This window comes from Acanthochromis polyacanthus, chromosome 14 (genome assembly GCF_021347895.1).
Source record: "Acanthochromis polyacanthus isolate Apoly-LR-REF ecotype Palm Island chromosome 14, KAUST_Apoly_ChrSc, whole genome shotgun sequence".
Classification (NCBI taxonomy): domain Eukaryota; kingdom Metazoa; phylum Chordata; class Actinopteri; family Pomacentridae; genus Acanthochromis; species Acanthochromis polyacanthus.
This window is the reverse complement of record NC_067126.1, coordinates 19025629-19031899: the sequence shown is the minus strand read 5'-3', so window position 1 is coordinate 19031899 and position 6271 is coordinate 19025629.

Sequence of the window (6271 nt, the reverse complement as noted above, 5' to 3'; positions counted from 1 at the left end):
TCATCTTCCTGCTGACTGTGGATGCTCTGCAGGGCTCAATTCCACCCTCAGGTTTCTGTGTCAGCACTGATAACGCTAACACAATTGTGGGAACAGGTCAGATTTGGACAGAGACCAAATCATAAAACAATGAGAAATGCATATTTTGCGTGTCGATCATCTTCTGCAGAAACAGAGCTTTTATTTTTTGAGAATGTGTCTGTTTTCCTGATAAAATCGGTGATTTTAACTAAAACTGATGAGACTGAGCAAAGACTAATAAAGAACTCTGCTATATAATTTGGCAGTATGCCACATATTGTAACTTGGCAGGCAGCTTAGCTGCAATTCCTATTATAGCCCAGTCTCTGTACAGTATGTTTCTCCAGTAGACAGTTCAGTGGACCTGGGAATCACAAATAGAACCATAAAAATGGAAAGCAATACTTTCCCCATCCTCAGCCCAGTGTGGCTAATGTATCCTACTCTTCCATTTCCAAGGCTCCCTGGTCCAGACCTATAATGACTTTAGCTACAGTAGCTTTTTTCCTCCGTAAACAGACAAAAACACATAGTGCATACTTAGGACCATCTCCCAAAGGGATCGAATTTGCTCACAAATGGATCGCTTGAGGCAGGTGTTTCCATGATACATGATGCCCATCTCAGCCACTGATGATAATGGAACCTATGAGGGCAACAATCTGTTAATGTACCGGTAAAAGGAAATGAAGGCTCATTAGTGAACTCGGTGGGGCTGTTAGATGGAGCACTCAGCAAGCACAGGTGAGCCCCTTTTTCAACTAACTGATGAAGATTGAATTTAGAGCTTAAAAATAATGTTGTCTGCAATGTTCCTTTGTTAAAAGTTCCTTTCAAAAAATATGGACGATCACATGGCATCAGTGCAGAAGTTTTTGAAAACTGATGAACAACAATTCTGATGGATCATTGTAGTTACCTTACCAAACAAAACTGACAAACATTTGTTGGTTTCTGTTAAGGATTTTCATCTTTTAATCGTTATATATAATTCTAAATTGATTATCTTTGGTTAAAGGACTCTTGGTCGGACTAAACTAATTTAATTTAAAGTCACTATCTAAGCGTTTCATAACTTTGGATGGCAGATATTTTGTTATTTGTTGTAATTAGCTATCTAGTAAGATTTCTGGTACAAGCAGAATGCAGTTGACAAGGTACACTGCCATCAGAATTGGATATATGTCTGAAAAAGGCTCCACGAGATTGGGCCAAGTAACATTTCCTTAACACTTTCAACATGGCACAAGTCTGAACTGAAATGCTGCATTAACAGATAGGCAACCATCTCTAGGGAATGACATTTACCACATTTCAGCACCAATATTCATTCAGAGCAAAGGACAGTTTGCCAAGCTAGCAAAACACCTTTCTCACTCACGTTGCTCTACAAATTCAAATCTATCAGGTTGCGACATGAAATGTCTCTAAAAATGAAACTTTACTGCAATGAAAACAGACAGTAACAGGTTTAAATGATGCTCACCAATAATGAATGTTGTCCAACTTATTCTCCCCCCACAAAACATTAACAGGAGCTGAAGTTTGTTCCTTCTAGCTGTTTAGAACTATTCCCTCTGAGTTTTAGAAACATCTGCAGCGTTAGACAACAGTGGGATCCATATGTGCATCTCCAAAGAAAGGGAAGTATGCACAGTTGCACACGGAAGAACAGCATCGCAAACTTCCTTAAATTCTTTGAATTATAAATCAAACCCAGAGAGCATTGAGAGACCAGTCCAGGTCAATATCTAAGAGCAGGTCACAAAGAGAAGGTCTACATGTCTTCACATCACACAGGTGAGCTACCACACAGAGAATGGCAGTTTAGTTTCCAGGTGTTTATGACTATTTCTTCTTAGTTTATTACAAACCTGCAGCATCAGACAGCAGTAGGATCTATGAGTGTCTCCAAAGAGATACAGTTGTGCACATTTACGCAGAGAGCTACAGCAGTATGTTTGTTAATTAGTTTTAATTATGAATTTATCCTGACATAGAGACAGGATTGATCAGGATCCAACATCAGGTCACACTGTGTATGTTCCTTCACCTCAGACAGGTGAACTGTCACAGAGAATCAGTTTATTAGCTGGAGTTTAATATTTAGTCACAAAGCCGTCCTCAGGTCAAGTCTTGAATTTTCACATTCACTGTTTAAGAACTTAGAAATAAACAGGACTTAATAATGTGGACAGTTTGACAAGCCAAGGAGGTGGAGCCTAGGCGGAGGTATATGATGACTGGCATTGGTTTGTCTGTCCGTCTGTCTGCTTGTTAGCAACATTACTCAGAAACAGACCAACAGATTTGGATGAAATCTTCAGGGAAGGTCAAAAATGACACAAGGACTGAGTGATTAGATTTTGGCAGTGATGGCTTATAGTCTGGATCCACGGATTTGTTAAAAGATTTCTGGATTACTGCGAGATAGCAACACATCGTCACTGTAACTATGCAAACAAGTGAACACTATGTCAGCTGCCTGCTGACGATCACGATTGAGATCCTACTACAAATCCACCGCTATCGGACTTATCCATTGGAAATGCTAGAAGGAGCAATTGAGTAAATTGTGGGGGTGTTTCTGAGTCCCATCAATTCACACTGCCTGCTACATATTTAGGTCACATGATTAGGTATCTACGTAATGTACACATGCATAACACACGCCTGTGCTCAGCGCAAGGTCATTTTGTTTGTGGGTGCACCAATACCACATTGCCAGATTCTTTAGTGCCGTGATTACCGTCACAAATTTTTTCAAGATTTCAGCTGTCGGAAATGATACGACTGAACAGACTTGGTGAAGTACTGCGCTCTCTGAGTGCTTTTCTTGTTGATAGTCTATTATTGCATTAACAGGGCTTAAAGTGAGAAAAAATCCTGAGCCTGAACTTCAAAGATCCAATTTATAGTGTCAATAAATGTATTTAAATGTGTTTTAAAACTCACTAAAACACAATATATATGAGATTCTATTAATTCAGAGCAAATATGAGGTCATCTGGTGGAAATAATGCCCATTATGATCCCACTATTTTATTGTTGCTCAAATGTAAAACCTTAGGCCAAAACTCAAGGCATTTTAGAAAGTGCCCCAAGTCAGATTTTTTTTGTGTTGATGTTTCAATACCACATCAGTATAACTGCAAAGATTTATTTTAGTGTAAGGGGGGAAAAAATCATGAAAATCAAGTACATGTATTATTAATAACTTTTAATCATTTTTATCTCTTCAGTAGATTTAACAAGAACTCAAAACAACACCAACCACAACAAAACTGCTGCTTTCCTTCATATGGCACAACTTTTACTTACAACATTATCTCAAGTGTCAGTCTCAAGAGAATATTAAGTGCTTGGAGAATACTGTTAGAAAAATTCATTTCTTTTTTCTTTTTTGCTTTGTTTGTGAATTTTCTGAACATTTTCTTTTTAACATGTTCAAAATGTTGTTTGTTGAAATAAACTGCAAAACAGACAACAGAATTAACTTGTTTAATATTCTCTGGAACACTACAAGAGAATAAACTGTCATATGTCACTTGCTATACCAACTTTGTATTTAAGCAGGTACACACGTGGACAAAATTGTTGGTACCCCTCAGTTAAAGAAAGAAAAACCCACAATTCTCACTGAAATCACTTGAAACTCACAAAAGTAACAATAAATAAAAATTTATTGAAAATTAAATAATCAAAAACAGCCATTACTTTTGAATTGTTGATTAACACAATTATTTAAAAAAACAAACTAATGAAACAGGCCTGGACAAAAATGATGGTACCTCTATTAAAGATTGAAAACTATTTGACCAGAGTGACATGATTAACTCAGGTGTGTCATTTAATTGACATCACAGGTGTTTCCAAACTCATAATCAGTCAGTCTGCCTATTTAAAGGGAGACAAGTAGTCACCCTGCTGTTTGGTGAAAAGGTGTGTACCACACTGAACATGGACAACAGAAAGCGAAGGAGAGAATTGTCCCAGGACATCCGAAAAAAAATTATAGACAAACATCTTAAAGGTAAAGGCTATAAGACCATCTCTAAACAGCTTGAAGTTCCTGTGACAACAGTGGCTCATATTATTCAGAAGTTCAAGACCCACGGGACAGTAGCCAACCTCCCTGGACGTGGCCGCAAGAGGAAAATTGATGACAAATTGAAGAGACGGATCGTTGGAATTGTATCCAAAGAGCCCAGAGCAACCTCCAAAGAAATTAAAGGTGAACTCCAAGGCCAAGGTACATCAGTGTCAGATCGCACCATTCGTCGTTGTTTGAGCCAAAGTGGACTTCATGGGAGACGACCAAGGAGGACACCACTGCTGAAAAAAACTCATAAAAAAGCGAGACTGGAATTTGCAAAAATGCATGTTGACAAGCCACAAAGCTTCTGGGAGAATGTCCTTTGGACAGATGAGACCAAACTGGAGCTTTTTGGTAAGGCACATCAACTCTATGTTCATAGACTCAAAAACCAAGCATACGAAGAAAAGAACACTGTCCCTACGGTGAAACATGGAGGAGGCTCAGTCATGTTTTGGGGCTGCTTTGCTGCATCTGGCACAGGGTGTCTTGAAAGTGTGCAAGGTACGATGAAATCTGAAGACTATCAAGGCATTCTGGAGAGAAATGTGCTGCCTAGTGTCAGAAAGCTTGGTCTCAGTCGCAGGTCATGGGTCTTCCAACAGGACAACGATCCAAAACACACAGCCAAAAACACCCAAGAATGGCTGAGATATGAGCCCAGATCTGAATCCCATTGAACATATGTGGAAGGAGCTGAAACATGCCATTTGGAGAAGACACCCATCAAACCTGAGACAACTGGAGCTGTTTGCTCATGAGGAGTGGGCCAAAATACCTGTTGACAGCTGCAGAACGCTCATTGACAAATACAGAAATCGTTTAATTGCAGTGATTGCCTCAAAAGGTTGTGCAACAAAATATTAAGTTATGGGTACCATCATTTTTGTCCAGCCCTATTTCATTAGTTTGTTTTTTTTAAATAATTATGTTAATCAACAATTCAAAAGTAATGGCTGATTTTGATTATTTAATTTTCAATAAATTTTTATTTATTGTTACTTTTGTGAGTTTCAAGTGATTTCAGTGAGAATTGTGGGTTTTTCCTTCTTTAACTGAGGGGTACCAACAATTTTGTCCACGTGTGTAATAAAAGTACTAGTATTAATTCTTAAATGCAATTTTAGTTACTGCCTCACAATATAAGATTCCTCTGAATAAGTTGATCATGATGCTGACTCTCTCAAACTCTGTAACTAGCAAAGAAATTCGGGCCTTGCTGATCTGGTTTATCTGGGTCCTGGTGGCAATGGACTGCTCATGCCGAAAAACTTCTACTCTGGCCTTTTCCTCTGGAGTCAGCCCATTTCTCACACAGATGTGATTAAGAAGCCCTCTGTAGTACATAACCACACATACACATGTTAGTAACTGCTCATTTGATACACCTCAATAATCTGTGTGATTAGTTTAAATCATTTGATTTTCAATTTGAACTGACACACATTTTGTTTGTTTTTGGTAAGGGAAAAAAATTTATTCACTGTATAATTTGTTCAGTTGGCTTTCAATTTAAATGTTTCTATTTTTATCTATATTTTGGGAAGAAAAACGGTGAAAAGCAGGCTAAGAACATTCTTATTTAACTATCTATCCATTATTCACTTCACACAACCCATACGTTCGTTCTGTTCTTAATAATATTTCCTTAAGATTGGAGATTTTTTGTTTGTGGCTAGACATCATTCAGATGCATAAGGTCACAAAATCTGCTGAGAGCTATTTAACTCATTATTACAAACATCCTATATGTCCTCAAATAAAAAAGGTTCATATCACCTATAAGCTACATTCAGTTTGTGCATATTTAACTAAACAGATGTTCTGAGGAGAATAATGGGACAAATCCCTATGGCTTGATCTTTGATTTTTTTTCCCTTTCAAAATAAAATCCAGCAAACTAAATAGCTGTTTCCTTTTTTCCTTTTGCCATTGTAAAACACATAGAAAATGTTCAAAGATTAAGAAATCAAACAAAATCAACAACTTCTGTTTTTGTTACTTTTTTTTAATTCAATACCTAAGCCCGTTTGTTTTTATTTTGTGGCGAAACTATGGGGACTGTGGGGCTTGTATTCCTGCAGTTCTCCACTGACGCACTCACGCCAATGGGGCGAGTCAACACACCGCGGCTCAGGGATCAGCAGCGGCTGC